The following is a 23,115-nucleotide window of genomic DNA, read 5'->3' on the forward strand; positions in this document are numbered from 1 at the left end:
AACCGTGACTAATGCATAGAGTTAAAAAAAAGTTTGTACATACTGGAATGGTATCTCCGTTCATCTTTAAATGATATTTATGGCTAGACACCTGTACCGGTAAGACTTCTATTTGTCGTTTTTGTATAAATTTGAGTACAATTAAATTAACGTTTGCTACAGTCTACATACTTTGGAACCTTTGTTTTATGTATTTTATAGTTAGTACGATATGGCAAGCACGCTTTCTTTGATTTTTAATTTTATTCCGCTTCCCTTTTCAGGATCAGATTTTTTCCAATGGTCAGTCCTTTTTAATAAAGGCTTATTACCATCTGGAATTTCTTCATCGGAACATATTCATCACTACTGTCAAATACATTTTCAGGTTCTTCTTCATATATTAGAGCATTGTGTATTTGACGTAATCCATCTTGATCATCCTCCGATATGGCAAAAGGTGGTGAGTAGAATAGAGGCTAAATTTAGAGAATTAGGACATTTTAGAGATCTGCTGAAATCTGGTCTTCCTGCTTGAAATGAAAATGAACAACTTGACCTTCTGCGTTCTCTGAAAGGAAATCCATGTACTCCTCTATCGCAGATTAGGGTTAATTTACACACGGTGTAATAAATTCACCCCATAGTTGAAAAGCACAAATATCACCCTTATAAAGTTATTCCAGTGCAAGAGTTATTTAATGACGATTTTGATAGGCGAAATGAGTCTTGTGAATGCTTGCAAAACATGTGCAATCTAAATAATAATTTTGTAACAAATATGATTTTTCGACAGCAAAGCCACGTTCTGTTTAAATGGTTGTGTAAACAGACAAAATTGTTAATAGTGGGCAACAGAAAATTCGCATTGGATGATGAAGATGAACAACCAGTACCATTAAAACCTAGACGCGGAAGAGTAATAGGACCATTTTTCTTTGAACAGACTTTAACGGGACAACCGTATAGTTTTTTTCTAATTTGAATTATTTCTAGCATTGCTAGTTTGATTTCCAAATCCATTGAACCCAGACTATTCTCACAAAGAAAACATTTTCCAGGAAGATGGTGCTTTTACGCATGCTGCTAGTGTGCGTACATTTTTGGATAAAACTTTTCTCAATCGTTGGATAAGAAGGAGAGGACCCATGGAGTGGCCTCCTAGGTCGCCTGACTTAATACCAACGGACTTTTTTTTGTAAGAAAACCTTGAAGGTATTTTTTTAATAGACCAAATAATCTAAATGTTACTTTATTAATGGTATTAGATATTGTCAAGCTGTTAATGGCAGCCATTTTAAACATTAAATTTAATTTTTATTCTTTTTTTATTTGTTACATGAATTATGAATGAATTACATGATATTTTCTTCGATAACTGTTCACTTTAGGTATAGGATATGATGCATAAAACATCTACAAACGTGGAGAATTTTACGCGATATTCAAAAATTAAATAAAAAAAAGGTGCTTTTATTTTAAAAAATTAAGTTAATAGTCGACATTTTTTTAAAAGTACGCCTGTATATACAAACTTAAATCCTGTAAATAAAAATAGAAAAATCTGAGCGTTTTTGCAAAAAAACCCATCACTTAATCCTAAATGAATTTAGATTTGGGGAATTTTGACAAATTTTGGGATGCAATGTATAAAAATATCACCAAAACAAATAGCACTGTTCAAAACTGCACCGTAACTACTAAAAAACACTGAAAGAAAGTATAAAAAATTAATAAGTCGACTTGAACATTTCTCCTGTAATAAGAAATGCCATTTAAGTTATATAAATGGTCATTATGCGAAGGTTTACATCAATAACTTTAAAAGGTATATTTGACTTGGTCACCTTTTGCAGTAAGCCCGCGATATAACTATTTGGACGTAAAGATGACTTGAGATTAGCTGTTCTAGTCAAATTAATTAGAGACTTGAGTATTAAACTAATAATTCTTCTGGCATAGGCAAATTCATTTGAGAGAAACGCTTGGAAGCGTAAGCCTGGAATATCAAGAATGCCCTAACTTATGCTCTTGCTTAATATATCTTGGTTCAAACCATAGATTAAGATAATACTATCAAGAGATATCACACCAAGAAAAATCTACGTTGATTACTGTTACCTGTCCTATACCGAAGTCATAACACACATATCACCCCGATGATTTGTAACTTTATTTTCTCGATTTCTCCCATTCTCTTATTTGTGCGGTGTTCCCGTCGTCCCGGCAAAACTTTTTTGAGATGCATCACGCTATTTTGCGGGTTAACTTGCTCTAGATATATCTGGACCGAAGCGTTGTTCTCCCTTTCCGTCGCCAAATAAATACAAAACTTCTTGCTCCCACCCGGAGGTCATAAATTTTTCCGCTGTGAAACAATCAGCGCTAATGCTTGGGTCGTCCCTTTGGAAATAAAATTTGATTAATTTGAGAAATGGCTTAAAAATCAGCCCCAAGTCCAGCATTAATTTTTAAAGTTTTAATTTCGGAAAGTATAAAATTTCGTTTGGCGCATTGTTCGGTTTTTAATAAAAAAATTTGGTTTTAGTATTAAAATTAATAATGTATGGTAAAAGCTACTAATTAAAATAACGGATATATCGCCGTGCTAGTCGTGAATAAACATACTTCGAAATGTTTAAATTTCTTATTTGTCAATAAATATAAATAATAATACCACATTTAATATAAGCCACAAATTTTAATAGTCCTTGGTAAAAAGTGTCAAGTGGCTTAGGACTCCTCACTATGATAATACAATTGATTTCGCTATACTCTTTTTTCAATAATATCTTTACTTTTTGTGGATTTAAAAAAAAATAATTTCAAGAAGTAAATTATTAATTAAACACTATTAGCACAGTCTAACAATTGTTGAAATCTATATACTTTGCTATTAGTAGCACGAAAGCATAAAGACAAAGAGAAAAATTTCCGCTCCAATGATACAAGTGGCTTAATTTTTATTAATTTAACTTCTGTGCTATTACCGGGTAGGGGTACTTACATTATAACAATAAATAAATTATAAAAGAGTGGTGTTATTTTTTTTTAATGACATGAGTTTGACATTTGTGTATTTTTTATTAACCCAATTTAAATTCACTTACGAGGTGCAAAGACTTATAACAAAAATGGCTTCTAGCGTTGATTTATTACAAACCAAATTAACGATACTATAAAATATGATAAAAATAACATCTCTGTCAGCTCTTATAATAGATAATTCTGATTTAATATTTTAACTAAACATCACGCAATGCAGTCGTAAGCAGACTTATGATAAATCCTTTATTCCGGTTCTAAAGGAACCTTGTTTAAGTATGTAAGTATTGCGCTACTAAATACCTATCCAAGTACAAAACTAATAAATCAGTTTTATTATTGAATATTAGTTTTAAAATGTGCCTAACAACTGGATTTTCCTTTTAAGACCAAAATTTACTTGATGAGGATATCATGGGAGTAGAGTCACAATTAGCTTTTGGCATAAAAGTTGACGCTAAAAGCGATGTTGAACATGAAAAAATCCAGCAATGAATTTAAAAAGTCTTCAGAATCTGAACCAGAACGAACCAAAGAAATAAGATAAATAAATCGTAATATAGATGCTGATAGAAAACGAACATGTTTAACAAAATATTAATTTAGGAAGCAAAGGTGATTTAGATGCAGCATGAAAAATTAAGATTAAAAGGAACACACAAAAATGTAAACTAAAACCAACTAAAATATTTGAAAATATTGCGTGTCGTCATTATCAACAATTTTTTACAAAATTTCCTCAAACTTTCTTCAGCTTTATTCTTAAGAACTTATATGGCATTTTATTATAAAATACGTTTTATCTATTACAAAAAAAATACCTTTATAGTAAAAAAAATGACGACTTAAGACATTCTTTAACATGCGATGCACGTCAAGCCTGTCAAAAATTTTTTCGTTCCATGCTTGGTATTTCCAGTCGAACAGTTAGAACTGCATTTAATGAGCTATCTTATATAAGCACAATTAAGTCAGATTTGCGGGGTAAAAAAACTTCTACTTAAAAAAGGCTTGAGAGCGTGAATCATAAGAGAACATGTTAAGTCTATTACAGTAATTTAGTCGCACTATCGCAGAATACTGCATAAATAATACAACTGACATCCAATCTGTCTAAAAAACGTTTATATGAGACATTTTTTGTCAAATTAAAATATTGTGCCTGAAAAACTAGGATTTTATAGAAATATTTTTAGTTATAAATTTATTCTTGGATTTCATCGTCCAAAGAAAAATCAGTGCGACTTCTGTATAAAATTAAATTGTTTGGGAGAACAAAAAAAATTATCATAAAAAAAAAATTATTATATATATATAAGAAAACAAAAATCTGAAAAAAATTCAAAGTAAATAATACCTTTGCTTATTTTATAATGAATAATAAAGAAATTCTTTTGACACCGTCACTTAATGTTGGTAAGTTATATTATGCTCAAAGTTAGACCTTCAACTTGGCAACCTCCAAAGCATCTTAAATGTGGCACGAGTTTGTAGGATCAGAAGGATTATTCGAGCTTGCTTATGGCATGTCTTGCTAAATCTGAATCCTGTTGTAAAAGAAATAACATTTTATTCGGATACGGAAAAAACAGAAACATCATCAATGCTGCAATGTTTCTTGAAGTACTTACAGAATTATCCGTAGATATCGTAAACCAAAAATTCGTGGAATCTGAACAAAACAAAAGCAATGCAAATTTTTCTGAAAAGCAATGCGATAGTGTACATTCTGGTATTGAAACTAAGCAGTAAAATTAAGGTTTTTACACCTGATCATTGATATGTAGCTCTACGGACAGCAAAAGTGAAAAAGTTGTAAAACTAAACTTTAATCAATTCTTAAATTTTAAAAAATTTTCCTTTAGGGTTATTAAAAATTAAAACAAAAATAAAACTAGAGCAACTGTGTAGAACTATTTGTAAAAAGAAACTGTTTAATCCAGAATTTTAATTTATTCTAATTAAAAAAAATATTTCAACAAATGCCAACAGATTAAAAAATCCTTATGTTAAACAGCTTTATAAAAATCATTTTATTTTTAGAAAAAAGAAACGTAAAAGCCTGCTGGCACTGTACAATTCTCTGCGTATTCCTGCCTGCTTACCACCAATTTTATAAGAATCTTAGGACCATGGAAGAAGTCCCCATAAACTCATGAGATGATGAAGCTAACTTATAATTTTTTGTAATAAAATTTTTTTATCATAAAAATCAATTTAGTTTTAGTAGTGCCAAGTATCTAGATTATTATGATCTTTTTTTAATTAAGTATCTTTAAAATATATTTTAGAATTATAATGTTCAATAAGAATGTTTAAATAGAATATATTTTTATACCAAATAAAAAACAATTAATTTTTTTTCTAGGCAACTGGATTAGAACCTTTAACCACTAGCTATAATACTCTAGGGAACAGAACAAGAGATAGTATATTTAAATTTTTTTAATTTATTTTCTTGAAAGGCTCACAGTTATACTAAAAATAATAATAATGAAAAAATAATCTATTATATTTGTCCACAATACCATAAATACTACATTATAAAATATTCCATATTATAATATGCCATCGTATTTAATTTATAGAGATTTAACTGACTGATCTACCAAATTTGTTCCACGTCTATGATCGAATCTACATAAATAAAACGGTACACAATGGAAATAAGGGGGGCCAGCCAATAGATTATCGATTAAACATAAAGTGTGGCCTGTGATTATGTTTCTTTATCGATACACGGCCATAAATCTCGTTCATTCTGAATTACAATCAACCCTTCTTGCTGATGGTCGAAGCCCCGTTTTAGTAAGGGGTTGGACTATATCTCTGTATATAACGGCAAAATATTTAACAAATTTCAGTGTTTTATTTTATAGGGTATATTCTCAGCACCTTTTTTAAATTAACAGAAAGCTATAAAAAATACAATGTTATTTTATAAAGTCCCAAGATCCTCCGAACAAAACATCGCTATTCCATAATAGGGCCAATAAAAAGGCGAAAAAGAGAAAGTGTAGCAAACAAAGAAATATTTTCGAAAAATAGGAAGGATATTGAGGCGGCTTCTCTAAAACTTCGAAAGTTATGCAATAAATCAAAATTTGCGTAGACAACCGTTTTTGGAAACTTTCACTTTGGAGTCGACTTTCGAGCACCGAAGCTGAGATAAAGCGGGCATTTAAATGTTAAGGTGTATATTATGCAGATTGGGGCGATCCCTCTTCTTGAAAATCCTGTTTTTTTGTCGTGCATATAGATTTAGTTTTGCTTGTAACATTTGGAAAGTGAATACAGTTTGTTTGTTATTTTGTATATTAGTGAAGTTTTAGCATTGTTTGTTTAAAAATCCTTATGATATAGGTAAGTTATAGTTGTTTAATTCTCACTTTATTCCTATTTTTTCGTAAACTCTTATATAGTTTTAACATTTCCGATATGCCATATTCGTAAATACAATTTAAAATAATTATTAATATTTCACAGCAATTTAGAAAAATATGTGTCATGCTATTAAAGATTGATTATTTTAAGTCAATTTTATATTTTCTGGAAAACCAAACTGTTTTATTGTTGCAAAATAACTTAACGGACCCGAGAAAAGTAAAACATAAGTCAATATTTAATTTCACAAAAATATTAAAAAAAATATATAATGGTATGAATATAAAATGTTATTAAAATATAATATTTAATTTTTATAATGGATACCTTTTTTTACCAATTCTGAAAAAGTTAAATAAAAAAAATGGCGGTTAATCATCTTTCAAAACTTTGTTATAATATATCAAAAGCATTGATGATGCAGTAAAAAATAATTCAAGAACCTTTTGAAAGTTTGTAGATGACAACATTCCAGTTATAATTTGCCGAACTCTTTTTTTATTATAGAGACACAATCTGCTTTCTCTGGTCAAGACATAGCAAACTCCGCTGGGCAGTATTTTAAAATTGTTTATACTAATAGTGATGATAATGACAATAGCCCTTTCTCCAATTTGTTTATTTTAATGTTATTGATTTGTCTGTCACTGATGTTTATGAAAATATAGTTTAATTGCGTGATAAACTTGCCACAGGTCCTAATGGTATTCTACTATCCTTATTTATACTCTTTAATAGCTCTATACGGACTTCTACTTTTCCATTACAATGAGCAAATTATTATTTTACCAGTATTTAAAAATAGCCAAAAGAGCAAAATTAAAACTACTACAAAGAACCTTTAATCAGCTGGCTCTGTAGAGGTTTTTTGTCCCATAGAAGATGCACTGCAATAAATTTATCATCTTATCAATCTGATCTTTTGCTCCTAATGAAAGAAGGTAAACAGATAGATGACGAATAAAGACATTTATATTGACTTTTCTGAAGCATTCGATCGAGTTTTCATACTTAGTTAATTGGTTTAAAAATTTATTTGAGGGGCGTATTCAGAGAGTCAGGATAAGTAGCTCTGATCTAATTACAGTCACCTCAAGTGTTCCTTAGGGTATAAATATATCTCCTTTACTTTTCATTATTTTATCAATGACATTTCGACTTGTTTCAGAAATAGCAAATGTTTGACTTGTGTGTGTTAATGACCTAAAATTGTAGAAAATGGTGTACAGTGTTAGTGATCGGAAGCTTTTGCAGCATGTCTCTGATAGACGTGATCCAAATATAAATAAATGTTGTTACATCAGCTTCACTTGCAAATTGAATTGAATCGGTACCAAATCTACAATAAATAACCATCCTATTAAATATGTTTCTTCTTTTGTAGAGCATAGTAATAATGTTGGAAAGGTTGAATAGGATGCCATAAGCGCTTCCAAGTTGCCAAGTTTTATTATTAGAAATCATAATTATATCATTTTTGTTCCCTAATCAAAATAGTCTTAGAATATTGTTGTATGTTATAATGCCATTATCACAAAATTCATATCAATATTGCCATTGCTTATTCAAATTGCCATCGTTCATCATGACTACGAATTTATTGCGACTCATCTGGCTCTAATGCCACTAGCCAGTTGTATGGAAGTCTGTGGTTCGATATTCATCTTTAAACTTGTACATGGTAGTATTGACCATCTCTTTCTTTTAAGTTATTTAACACTTAATATTCCATATTAGAAGCTTAGATATTAAGCCACTTTCAATGTTCCTTTTCACAGAACATTCTGTGGAACGACCATATCCATCGTTGTATGAGTTTATTAAAAAAGCATTCTTATATTGATTGTTATAATTTAACTATTAATCAGATACATCTTATGCTTTGTGAAAATTTGTTGGCTTAATAACTGTGTTGTAATACTATGATTTGATATGTTTTCTTTTTGTTAGTATGCTCGTATTTTGAAGTTCTACTTTAAATTTTTGAATCCGATGTCAAATATTTTTTTTGTTCGTTTAGAAACGTCAAAATTTGATAGATGATCAGTTTTTCTTATGGAGCACCCTGTATATAACTTCATAGTTAAAAAGAGTCAAATCTTCTGATATCATATAGTTTAACTATGTTTTATTAAACCGTTTCGGAAATATCGGGCTCCAAACTTTAAAAAAATAATATATTGAAGATCTTGGTAGGCGCTGCATTGTTATTGTTTGACATTTATTAAAAAAAAAACCATTTAGGTGACATTGTCATTTCTTGTTGGTTGACCCATAAATGATGAAATGATGAAAAAATGCCGTACACTGATGAAGAAAAATGTGACATCGTCCGTATATTTTATAAAAATAATAATAACGCAAATGCCGCCAGAGAGGAATATCGTCGAACCTTTCCTTTACGTGCCATTCCGGCAAAAAATAAGTTTCAAAATATAGAACGAGCATTTTGCATCAGGAAAACTCTACGAAGAAAAAGTCGGACAGTTGTCGATCCAGAAAAAGAATTACATATTTTGTTATATTTCGAAGGTAGGTAAGTTTTTACTAATTTTTGAATACATTTATTAGAGCTACGCTATCATGTTCGGGCCTTTGTCTCCCTCAAATTGGTCAAATTGGTGGAATTTTGTCAAGAGATGCTAGTGCTAAAAGAATATAATAACTTTTTTTAAAAAATTTTGTGGACCGACGAATGCACCTTTACAACCGCGGGCATTTACAATCGAAAAAATGTTCGCTTTTGGTCAAGAGCAAACCCCCGAATAACAAGGGAAATTAAGTTTCAAGCTAAAGCTAAACTTGAAGACCTACCCATAAGGCAATACGAGCAAATAGTTTGGCATCAAATGGTGCCTCACCGCATAATGTGTTACCTGTTTTGAGATTTTTAAATGAAAGATATAACCTGTGGATTGGACGAACTGGGCCAATTCGTTAGCCACCAAACAGTCCAGACCTGACACCTCTTGTAATAATAAATTTTCTGTTTTTATTGTTTTTACTCAATTTATTTATCTTAAAAGAAACGCCAAACAATAACAATGCAGCGCTTACCAAGATCTTCAATATATTATTTTTTTAAAGTTTGGAGCCCGATATTTCCGAAACGGTTTTATAAAACATAGTTAAACTATATATATTTGAAATCAGAAAATTCGGCTCTTTTCTTCTATGAAGTCATATACAGGGTGTTCTATAAGAAAAAACTGATCATCTGTCAAAATTTGACGTTTCTAAACGAAAAAAAAAATTTGACATCGGATTCAAAAATTTAAAGTAAAACCCTATTTAATTTTTTTTTTTAACATTTCGCATTACCCCTGTAGGGGAAGGTAGTAGTAGGGCAATATATGGGGAAAAACCCTGTACCTAACAGTTTTCTGTTTACATGTTCATTTTAAATATGTGGACTTAATTCCAAAATTTTAAATTCGCCCTGATGAAGTAATAAAAAATATATTTTATATAAAAATACTAGTATAAATTGTGTTACTTACTATAAATGGCTTAAAAATTAGCTCCGAGTCCAGCAATCATTTTAAAAAGAATTGAATATTACTTTAGCTAATGCTGATATTTTAGAAAATAAATTATTTTCAATATCAAAATTCGTACTGTATGATAAAAGCTGCAAATTTTAGAATAGAGAATACACTCTAGGAAAGAGAACAAAAGGAAATATACTTGATTCTTTTGTAATTTATTTTCTTTAAGTTATTAAGTTACACTGCATAACATCTTTCTACATTAGCAGTAAATTTTTATAACGTTGAAGTAATTTAAATGACATTTAATTAAAAATTAATAAGTTATTTCACTGTAAATCATTGGTGCTCAATATAGGGCAAGTTTCCAGCTTACCATTTAATTACTAATACTTTTTCACATACAGGCTTGTTCTGGAAATATTGATGTTTATAAATTAAACCAAATTTTTTTTTTCTATTCATAACCTTTAAATTGATCAGCACTCTTATAGTACACTTTTTAAGAAATGTTAAAAAAAATATATAACATTTAATTTTATATTTATTTTAGATTTTGCCTTTAACTATAAAATATCCTAAATACATTTTAATATTTAAAGAGATTGGCAATGTCAACTTTATTGTAATAAATTTTACAACTTTAATTTTTTATACGTTTTAGCATTAAAAATAGAAACATGAAAAATGAAAAACTAAACACCCAAGCAATACTAAGAAATAAAAATTATTAAAAGTTAAAAGCATACTACAAAGTTTTGTAGGTTTCTCACTTACTATAAATTTATATTAACTTGAAATTTAATATAATTTTTTAAATCTTTTCTTTAAAGTTAAAGATTGTTTTTATATTAGTAGGTTTAAAAAACCCTGTTCCAGTTAAGTTTTGAAAGGCAAAAATGTCTTACTTTTTTTCTTTTGTTTATATTAGACGATTTTTTAATTAACATTCAAAATTTTTCACCTTATTGTTATGAATAAACTCGATGTTAAAAGCCGGTCATATTTTTTTTACATCAAATTACAAAAAAAATTTTGAATTAAAATTTACAAAATTTTCGAAATTCTTGTAAGATTATATTTATTCTGTGTATTTTGAGTATAGGTGTCAAGTTATTTAAATCAGTAGAATACAGAAAAAACTTTTACTAATGTATTACAAATTTAAAACAAAAAGGTTTTTTTCATTAATAATTAGTAATGAGTTATTTAATCAAACATTTATTTTAATTTTAAAAATTTATTGCTTTTTATTAAAACGAAATAATTTAATATATATATTGAAGAAACAGCCACGCAAACTCTTAAAGCTTATATGAAATGCCAAAAAATTTTTTTAAGTTAACATCAAATTATTAACTTATAAAAAATAAATTAACTGGCTATAAATTTATACTAATTAAAAATTAAACATAATTATATATAATTAAACATAAGACTTTGGTAGAGTTTTGCATTCTTGAACTACGCACATAAACTATTGAACTACTAAGTGAAAATAATTTTGCATTTTTTTGGTATTATAACAGTTTTTTATTAAATAATTTTTGAAGGTAAAAGTTCTTCTTTTTTTAACTTATAATTATTTAAAGTAATTTTTAAATTTAGACAAAATTACTTTTACTAACTAAATTAATAAAATTTAAAAAAAATATTTTATAAATCGCAAAAGTTTGGAAAATCCTGGAAAGCTAAATATGAACCTACTGAACTTATTATAAAACCTAAAAATTATTTAGTTGTCCTTAACTTAAAATCACACCTTCAATAACTTTATCGTCGGTTTTTCAATTCTTATTTTAAAATTGATCTGTATATGCTTAATATATTTAAAATTAAAACCCTTAAAAAAAATTATTATTGTTAAGTTTTATCTTGTTTTTATACAGTTGTTCAGATAAATGAAAAGACATAGACAAAACTAAATATGTTGATTTATCCGTTTGACGATACCGTAATATTTTACTTAAACAATCTCCAATAGACGAGCCTGCTGTGTAACACAAAAACTGTAATACCGTATAAATCTAAATGCTCAAAAAAGGTATTGATTTATCAAAAGAAATCTGAATAAAATTTATGGTGAATGCGGGGCGCGGGCGCGAAATTTTAATTAAATCAATTTTCATAGTCGTCGCCTCTGAAATGCATAAATCTTTATGAATCCGTTGTCCGCATGTTTTAATTAAATATTTTGGATTGATAAACGGTCGGCCATTGTCTGACAAAATATAGAACGTTGCATTTTGCAAATTGTTTCCCTTTATGCTTCGCGTAAACTATTCCATTTGACATTTTTGGCTTTTAGATTAATCATTTTTTTAACTTACCTAAAAATTATACCTTTTTCAGTCCAACTGATGCTTCCTTCGACGCATTTTTACGTACACGAACAAGACGTGTCCATAAATTTTAAGAAATTGCAGCAACATTCAAAAAGCCCGACACGGTCACATCTAAACGATTTCCATTTTAAGTTCGCACATTATAAGAAAAAATTATCACCGGAACACTGTCGAAACGCCGTTCTACGCTCATTAGAATTGTCTCGGTTGCAGGAAGACGACAACATGAAAAAAACTATCGATCTTTTTACTGGTAAGGAATTAACGGTTGTTCCTAAAAGGTAATTTAATTCGCCAGGTTTCTTTTCTTATCACGTCCTACCTGCTGAATATCGAATTTGACATCTTTATATCGGTTTGAGGCTGGACCAGTTTTTCTACGTCTCTCATTGATCGTATCGGAGACGCGGTGATGTGAATGACAAATTTGATTTTTGTCGTCTGTCTTTTTGTTGATTTATATTGGTACGCGCAAAGCTAAATTTGAGAAAAAAAGAGAAAGTTTAGTAATTTTTTTTTAGTTTGAACAGTTGTCTTTAGAGTGAAAAATCTGAAGAAATATTTTTTTTTTCATAAAGGGAGTAACTCACATACCTTTTTTTAAAAAAATAAATAATACAAGTAAAATCTTTTAGACATTTAAAAGCGACGTTATTAATATTTAGGCTATTGAATAAAGGTAATAAAGTAAAGGAGTATATTGTATGTATTTATAAGAACGTATTACACAATTAAAAATAAAAGTTAATAAATGCAAATGCAAGAAAGAAACAAGAAAAGATTATTGAAAAGAATGTGCAAGAAATGATAGAATCAATTAACTGATGTACTAAAAAGAATGGCTTAAAAAAATTAGCATAAATTATTTTAATTATATTATGGGAATATTTCAAATATGATTGCAAAAATACAAATGTTACCTCATTTACCGATTCAAAATTAAAGTTTAAATATTATAAGGCAAAAAATGTTTAAGGAGGAAACGACTAAAATATAGAATTTAAAATATTTGTTTTAATAATTCACGCATTATTACCTTGGACCATTGAACTTCTTTAAATTACAAATATAAATAGCGAAAAGACAATAAATAATATATTTTTTTTAAATATACATTGAAAGGTAAGTCATTCACAATATATCGGAATCATAGTATCAAGAAATGATCAAACAATCTCAAAATTGTGAAAAAAAGGTCTAATAATAACTAATAATGTGGAAAAGATAAATTTAGTTAAAACAAAAGATACGCAAAATATATCAAAAAATAAACTTAGTAGTTGTAATAAAGGTATTTATAGTAAAAAGATTTTGGACATTGAAAAATCACATTAACAGTATATTAGAATTTTAGTTTCTACAATTGATCAAGCATTCACAAATTTGTGATAAAGAGCGGAAGAATTACTATTTATAAAAAGAAAAAAGACTTTAATTAAAAGGAAGGATACGGAATTATCAAAAGAGATTATTTACTTTAAGTGAAATTAAATCAGGCGTAATATACCGAGAAAATCAATGGACTAAAAGTTTAAAAAGCAATTAACAGTAAAAAAAATAATTTGGACAGAATTATAAATAAAATTGCTTAACAATTATTATCAAAACTAGTACAATACTGAAAAATGGCGAAAAAACGAAATTTTAGTTAAAAAATAAATATATTAAAAATTGAACTGTACTATAAAAATTGAAGGAAGGTATGTAACTTTTTAAATTAAAAAAAAAATAAGCAGTAACTTTAGCACTTAAATATTATTTCAAATTATTTTAAAAATTAGAGTTTCTTTTAATCGAAAATTAGTTTAAATATTTAATTATTTAAGTAGCATTTAAATGTTATTTGTTCCAGTAATTTCTTTCTTATTCAAAATAACAATAAAAAATTACCGCTCCTAAAACTGGTTAAAAGTTAAAATATGCAAAGAAATATTAAAATTAAGTATAATAAAAAATAAGTAACTTTACTAAATAAGTAGTTTTGAAATAGCAAAACTTAAAACTGACTTAACAGTTACAGTTCTTACTATAAGTTTAATTATTATGATACACGTAATTATAACATATGAATTGTTATAAAGGATTAAAAATTAAATTCACATAATAAAATTTTATTGCATTTTAGGTATGTATTTTATAAGAAAAAATTTCAATAGAGAACCTGATTACTGAGAAAATTAAAAAATGTTAAAATAAAAGTTAATAAATGCTGTTAATTATAGTACAATAATACTTAACTTGCAAGAATTAAGCTTTTAAAAAATAATTTAAATTAATTTTATGCGAAAATAAAGGAAAAGTTTGGTAACTTATTTCTTTAATTTAAAGAGATTTAATAAAAGTTTTACAAAAAGCTTAAAATATAAAACTCAAGTGTTTCAGTAAAGCAGGATTACTTAAATAGCAAAAAAAAATTTTTTGTCATAAAACACAAACTTAATATTTTATTAATGTAATAATTACTTATTAATTTTTTTGTCTTATTTAAAAGATAAAAAAGAATGCTTACTATTATAGGAAACATATTTAAAATTAGGGATTATAATATATATGTAAATGTTTAGTTTAGGTAATAAAGCAGTTTATTATAATTCACAATCAAATAAACCAATTTATAAAAATTATACAAACTTGTCTTGTATGTCATAATATTTAGACATTCAGAAATTTTGGTTACAGATATTTTGGTTACAACATGCATTTTTGCAAATTTTATTGTTGTTTGGAATAAGCGACAAAAATTAAATAAGAAAGTAAATTCGACGTTAAATTTTTATTAAAAATTTATACTTTGAAGCATAGTAAAATATATTCGTATAAATACTACAAAATTATACATATAACATATTAACAAAAATTTTGCTATACAACTCATGTACTTCAATCGAAATTCAATAATTACTGAATTAAATTATTTATTTGAAAATATTATAAAAGTCTTTAAAAGGACTAAAAAAAAGTTCTGTCTAATTATATAAAAGAGAACATTTAAATATCAGTGGTCAAGAATTATATTACAAAAATACCAGCAAAACTCCCCTATATAAAGTTTTATATGAAATTTGTATTTAAATGCTTTAATTTTTTTGTATATTTATACATAGGCAAAATAATATGAAACAAATTTTACAAAAATAATACTAGCTTGTCTTATGCCATAATATTAAGACATTCAGATATTTTGGTTACTTTTGTAACATGCACTTTTGCAAATTCAATTGTTTTTTGAAATAAATCTAAAAATTATAAGAATAAAATTCAAAAAAATTGATATAATAGATGTACTTGTAATTGAAATTCAGTGACTATTCGATAAAATAATTTATTTAAAAATATTAAAAAAGTTATTAAAAGTACCATGAAAAAGGCCTGCTGCTGAAAGCTTTTTAAAAATATTAGTGGTCAAGATTTAGACTACAAAAATATAAAAAAAATACCTTTTTATACAAACATAAGATACCTTTTAATAGAAAGTTTCAAAATAAAAATTATAATTAGATGATTTAAATTCTTGTATATCTATAAATAGCCAAAATGAAATAAAAGAAGACAAAAATATTTAAATATCCAACATGCACTTTATATTTAAATTGTTGAATTTGAATTAGTACTACATGCTATAATAATATAAACTTATATCCTTTATATTATTATAAAGTTTATCACATAAAATACGTCGAATGCAAAAATACCCTATTTAAGGCAAATAATTAAATTTTTTTCCTTCATAAAAAATATTTATGAGTATTTTTAGTCTTTTTTTAATTATATTTTCCGGCAAAATAATAACAAAAATTTATTTTATTGTTTAAATAAAACTAATTTTTTTGTTGCGAATTATTTAATGCTTTATACTTGTTTTCCCTTTGTTTTAAGAAAAATTTTAGATTAAACTTAAATTGGTCAAAACGGATAAATATTTTTAATTTTAAACCAACTTTCTATTTAAAAACAAGCATCATTAATAGATTATAATTAGGTATTGACGTACTATTTATTATTTTAATTAATACTCACGTCATAATATTTAATGGCATGTAAACTTGGTGAAAATACTAAAAAACTAAAAAGAATTTGGAAGATGTATTTAAAATATTTCCTTTGTTTTTTCGTTCTGTAATAAATATTGTTTTTCTTTATATTTCTTAAGTAACTATAAAGAGTAGAATAAGACTTAGCATTCTATTATATAATATATAGTGTAAAATAATATATTATGCTTTTGCTTATTATAACTTAATTACCAAAAATAACATTTATGAGATATGGCTTTAAATATTTTTTCCCTTTAGTCTTTTATTTTCTTAAATAGTTTTAATAAAATTAAGAGTTTTTTTCCAAAATCCAATATTTCTTAAAATTTTTCACCATTAACAACTAACAAAAATCACACCTGAACAAAACCAACCACACCAAGAGAAACCGGTTTACGCATTCGATCAAACCCGACGTTATTGCCGGTACCGTAAAACGTAAAACACTGCGTAAACCGGAAATAAATAAACCGGAAGCGAGCGAATGATAACCGTCTACAATCGCGCCGCGTTCCGCTACTGAAATGAGTCGCAGGAGGCTGCATGGACCACCGTCGTTCCTGCTTAAACCCGCACTTGTGTTAAGCGTCCCGACGCCTTTCCTGCTCATGCGTCCCTCTTACGACGCCTCCTCCCCCGACGGACGCTTTCTCAACAAAGAGGATTAGAGACGCTTTCGAGTTTGTGTTTATTCCCTGAACGAATCTAGCGACCTGTCGGTGTGGAACTGACGACGAGCCTCTGTCTCTTGTTTTGTTTTCTAGTTTTATAAATCTTTTTAAATAAATTTACTGCAGCAACTTTAGCTCTTTTTTTAGATATTTATAGCGCATATGAAATGATAATCCATTCTCAACAGCAAAATGACTAACCTTGGGTTCCCCAATTTGTTTGCAAATAAAATACTGAAGCATTTAAATGATAGGGTGGTCTTCCTTTAATTATAGCCTTTTAGTAAGCCTTATAAAATCTGTTATAAATATTATAATATGTTAAAAAAGCTTTAGTCAAAGTGGCCAACTACAGACCAATCTCTTTATTACCTGTTTTTTTTCGCCTTGGCGAAGTGTATGTCTCAGATGAGCTTACACTACTTTGAGTGTCATAATCTTTTCACGAATAGGCAGTTTAGATTTAGGACGGAAGGAGTACCACAATGAAAGTTCTCAGCCTACTGGCCGAGGTCATGAATTCCTTTGAGGACCGCCGTCTTTTAATATCCTTGTTCTTTGACCTGAGCGAAGCTTCGACTGTATCACTATGGCCTTCTTGAAAAACTAAAAAATTATAATTTCAGTGAGAGTAGCATCTCTCTTCTATGCTCATATCTGAATGAGGGAACCCAAATGGTGAGGGTAGAGGTGAAGTTATCTGTTAAGAGGGAACTCCACATTGGAGACCCAGAGGGCTCAATCTTGGGACCACTGCTTTTATTGATATATACAGTGCATTTACGATGAAAGGAATAAATTTATTTAAAACCCAGGTCTTTTCTTTTCTCTTATTTTTCGAACATGCCGATTATTGTCATCCGTGCGTTTTTTAATTTTTTTTTTATACAGGTTATCTAAAATAGAACCTATGGGGTCAATATTTATTTTTTTAAATGGAACATCCTGTAAATCATGATATTTCACAATTTACCGCTATTTTCTGATATAGACTTCTTGCATAGAATACCGTATACCTAAGTTCAGTGGTTTGTCAAATTTGACGTAATAGATCAATGAAACATGCCACATTAAAAAATATAAATGTATACAATATTTATTGCAACTGATGATCAACTCCAATTTCACATTTTCAATCACTTGCGGACCGATTAGTTTAATTTCTTGTAAAATTCTTAGCTTTAAGTCGTCCACATTATTTGATCTATTCACAAAAACTCTGTACTTCAAATAGCCCTATAAGAAAAAATCTAATGTAATACTCAATCCGTCCTCTTCGTCCAATCCATATGAAAAATGGCATCAAGAGGATATCGCACCACGATGAGAAAGTAAGCAGGTGCTCCGTCTTATTGAAACCATATCTCGTTACTAGGTATACCAGCCTCTTGTGGATCAGGGATTAAAACAACTAAATCAGAGATAAGTTCAAACTGTAGAAAGTCCAATTAGCGCGTAGCTCTGTTTAATGTTTCTTTAAAAAAAAGGGTCCAAAGATCCGCTTTTTCACAATACCTGCCCACACGTAAATTTTCTGAGGACACTGTGACTGACCAATGAGTATTCTCGGTTGTCCAATATCTGCAATTTTGTCTGTTAACGTGTTCATTTTACGTAAAGGTTGCCTCATCAAAAAAAGTATATTTTGAATGATATTTCCACTGACATTGTAAGCCTTAAAATTTGCTCAGAAAACTGCACTTGGCGGTCAAAATCGTCTTGTAGCCCTTCATGTATTAGTTGTACGTTATAAAGATGATATTTATTTACACGAATTATTTTTGCCACTGACCCTACTGATAAATTTTATTTCCTGGAATTCTTAATTTCTTATTAATTTTTTTATCTGGCTTCTTTATTTCTAATAGAACATTTAGCGTAGCTTCTTTAGATGCTTTTGGAGGTTTTCCTTTAGATAAATTTCTTACTGGTATTGAATACAATTAAAATAAGTTGCATTAAATAGATTATAGACTTCTTGTTATGTACGCACCCGATCTCCAAAAACCAATCATCATAAGTATTTCAATTTATTCGTTACATAAAAATACATGACAAACAGTTATCAAGTATGTTCTTAAATTGTAAGCTATTCGATATAAATAAGGTCTACTTACTTTCTAAGAAATCACATAAAAAATTAATGATGACGTCACAGTTTTTACCTAAAAGACGCTGTAACCAAGATTTTTACAAAGAATGCATTAAATCAAATGGATAGCAAATTAAACACTATTTGAAATAAATCTAAAATAAATTTTTATGTAATAATTTCATATATTTCGTTAATCTGTTACGTCATATTTGACAGACTTTATTAGGCTTATGGTTTGCTATACAAAAAGTATTTAGAATATATCATAGAATTGTAAAGCGTCATAATAAACAGAATATTCTATTAAAAAAAAATAATGTTGATGCCATAGTTTCTACTTGACCCATCCTGTATAGATTTTTTTTTATTTTGAAAAATATACGAATATTAATACTAAACGATGTGTCCAAAAATTTAAAGAAAAAAAAATGTTAAATGAATTTGTTTCTTTCATCGTGAATGCACTGCATAAATTATTTTTCTTCTAGTGTGGGACTGGTATTAGTACTAGTAGTACGAGTAGTACTAGTGTGGGACTAGTACATACACCCTCTTTGTAGATGACAGTACTGTTTCATTATCAGGGAAAATTTTTGAAGATGTTATGGAGAGGGCGGTAGGGCGGGAGTTCGAAAATGAAGACTGGTTTAATTTTAATAAATTTTGTTTAAATGTAGACAAGGCTCAAAAATAGTTTTTTCTCTTTGTGACATCAAAGCCTTTGTAAACTCTCCTGAAATGAGGTTCTTTGGAATTTACCTTGACCCTAAACTATAATGAAATGCATCAATTGATAAGATGTTGATTAGGCTGAGTACTTCCATGTACATGCTTTCCAGCCTTTTTCCTATTGTAGCAAACTGTGTGGCTGAAATGCTTATTTCCTACTACGCTCTTTTCCATTCTATTATAGGTTTAGTAGTTGAATGCACTATGTGCATAGCCATAAAAATTTAATGCATTTTATATAAAATGGAGTATTTTTGAGTATATATTATTATATATCTGTTATAAGTGTTTAGATATCCACTTATTTCCCAATAAACATTGTAGGTTCAAATTAAGTCAATGCGATCACCAAACTGGTCAAAAAATTTATTTGGCCAATATTAAATAAGAATTATTTACTTAGTTAGGTGTCTTCCATTAGCCCAAACTCGCATAAAAAATTAATTAAAAAACGAAAAAAATAATTTAGTAGTCATTAATAGGTCGAGAAGACTAACATTACCAATAGGTTTAAAATTTGGACGCCGAATGTTCTAAATTATTTTTGATACCTGTAATATATCCTATTATATTATCTTACCTTTTTCCATTAATTTTTACTACTCGACGCTGTTGTAGATTCCTAGGACAAAACAAAAAATAAATATAAAAAAAAAACAAAAAAAACGATAAAAACAAGGTATAGCGAATAAAAGTATAAAATTAAGATAAGTAATTATTTATATTATTATTACTATTTAGTAAGTATTAGTATTATTACCTTATTAAATATTTCATATTTAAATATTCGTCGTTACTTTAGTCCTAACATATTATAATAAGTTTATTTTTTTATTTCAATTTTTGTAGTGTTTATAAAAAATTTAAACAATAGATAATGTAAATATACAATAACAAGAAAAAATAAAAAACAGTTTAAAATTCTAATAACCCAAAGCATTAAAATTAAAAGAAAAAACCGACGATAACTTCGAGAATTGTTTTATTTGCTTAAAAAATCCTAATTTTGTGTAAGCTTTCTAATAAAGTTCTAACAATCTAACAATCTTGTTTTTCTTTTAATTTTTTGTTATAGTTACTTTTATTAAAAACGGAAAAGTATTATAAACCCTTCCTAAAATATGTTTCATAAAATTTTTATTACTAATAACTAAGAAAATTTAAATTTCATTCACCTTAGGTAAATTAAATGGTATTAATTGGTTTCGTCGTTTCGTAATTAGTTAATCGTTTACTTTAGTTAATGTTTTAAGTTGTTTATGATAAAAAGCTTGAGTACAAATGGCTTTGGATTAATATTTTTAAATTTATAGCTAAAGACTCAAAAGAAAATTAAAACTTACTATAATAAATATATGAAACCTAAAAATATATAATTTATTATTATTTAGAATTATACTTATTTTTGTTTTATTAAAAAAATTAAATTAAAAATTTAATTTATTTTCAGTGATGCCACTTTTTCAATTTTCATGTTTCCCTTAAAACAAAAAAAATTACTCATAGTGTGGGAAACTTATTATAAAATAAAAATAAGATAAATATTTTATATGCAACTTTTAAATCAATTTGCAGAAAAATGGCTAAAGCGCTAAAAATACCAATTTTATAAGGTATAGAAGTAATTATTACCAAAAAAAGACTAAACTAAGTCTGCGTTATAACTTATTTAGTTTTATAATTATTAAGTAATTTATAAATAATTTTAAATTCGTAATATAGATACATATTTAGACAAGTCTCTGTTTCTTATATTCAGTGTGTAAAAAATAATTGTTAATTATTTTTGTGCCTGTTACAATATTTGGTCACTTATTCCATAAATTTTATTCACTTAGAAAATACTTCCAGTAAACTTATGAAATCCTTTTAATTAATTAGACATTTATTCTTAATTACTTGAAGTTAAAGAAGTAGTCCATACTTGCAGTGGAGTTAATATGTCAAAGGGTAACTAAAATAGTTTCGGACATCCTCCACTACATTTATTTGAAAAACCAGTTATCCTACATGTTTCGGACATATAAGATGTCCATCATCAGGGATATACAAAGAGGCTTTTCATCACAACACATAAAAAGCCACCGTGCTTCTGGTAAGGTCCAAGGTTAAAATTACTAACAATAAATAAAAAGAGCATATTAAGATGCACGAGAAAGTGACTAAACAGGGTCTACACAAACACTAAAATCACATAATTACTACACTAGGATAATTGTTATGTCAACAAGAATTAAGAACAAAAGAAACGTATAAATTTTCAAAAGATAGTCTTAATTACTTGTTCCAGATTTTTCCGATTTAGTAAATCACTAGTTAATCAGTTCCCTATTCCGGAAAATTAAATGTTACTTCCAGGCACATGTGGTAATTGAGGGAAATATTTTTGAATAATTATCCACTTAGTCCAGACTTTTGAATTAAATTATTACGTGTTCCAGGCCTTTCAGACACTTATTACAGATGTTAAAAAATTACCCAAAGTTACTTTCAGGCACTCACAAATCTAAAGGTTGAAGTTACCTCAAATCCATGAATAAGTATCCCAGTATCCCAAGCATCTGTAAGTTAACCTTCGATTATTATTGTTTTTATTAAAAATCTTGTTTTCTGTTGACAATTCATTTTTGTTTACCAGGCCAGTTAATTTTATAAAAAACTTATATAATAAAATGACTACAATTTCTTAAATACATGAATACTACTAAACATTTTACTTATGTTTTTTTAGTTTATATATTAATAATTTGATTTTAAAGCAAAAAGTATATATTTACTAGAAAAGGGAAAAATCGTTAATTGTAATGATTTTAAATACTTAGAATACTAAGAAAATATTATCAAAATGTGAGCATTTTGTATAAAATACACGCCACAGGAAGTCAATTCGAAAAATATTTGCGAAATAATTAAAAGTGTTATTAGAATATGAAAACTTAATCCAAAAAACTTTCAGGCAAATTAAAAATGAAGCTTGATATTAATTTAACAAGTAAAATGGTTGACATCATCTTCTTGTAAAAGTGTTTTTGTTACTTACTATTTACAGAAATAAATACGCCATAGCATTAATACTTTAACATAAAAGTCTAAAATATATCCAAGATGACAAAAGATTTACTAGCTACGGAAAATATAACATACTTGAATAGCCAGATTTTAAAATCCTTTTGAATTAAAAATTCAAAAAGAAATAAAATTATTTTAAGAATAAATAGTAGTATGTTATTTTCATTTAACTTTAAAAAGAAAAATGAATATAAAAAACAGTGAATTTGTTTATTATTTACCTATTATTATTAGATTTCATAATGTATATTTTTTGACGAAATATAAAATTAAACA

The 23,115-nt window shown here is 27.5% G+C and overlaps 1 protein-coding gene across 8 annotated transcripts in view; it reads right to left on the reverse strand.

The window, feature by feature from the left end:
- LOC126735974 (homeotic protein antennapedia-like) overlaps positions 1-23,115 on the reverse strand; it is a 419,235-nt gene that overhangs the window by 155,962 nt on the left and 240,158 nt on the right. For 6 of the 8 annotated variants that reach the window (XM_050440101.1, XM_050440104.1, XM_050440102.1 and 3 more), the window contains one exon: positions 20,351-20,392. The exons of 1 other annotated variant lie outside the window; for it this stretch is intronic. The gene's annotated coding sequence lies outside the window, so the exon portion shown is untranslated. Of the gene's footprint in view, positions 1-12,226; positions 12,719-16,634; positions 16,808-20,350; positions 20,393-23,115 lie in introns of those variants that run through there. One more of the 8 variants, XM_050440103.1, reaches the window with a different exon arrangement.

This window comes from Anthonomus grandis, chromosome 5, assembly GCF_022605725.1.
Source record: "Anthonomus grandis grandis chromosome 5, icAntGran1.3, whole genome shotgun sequence".
In the NCBI taxonomy this organism is placed as follows: Eukaryota; Metazoa; Arthropoda; class Insecta; order Coleoptera; family Curculionidae; genus Anthonomus; species Anthonomus grandis.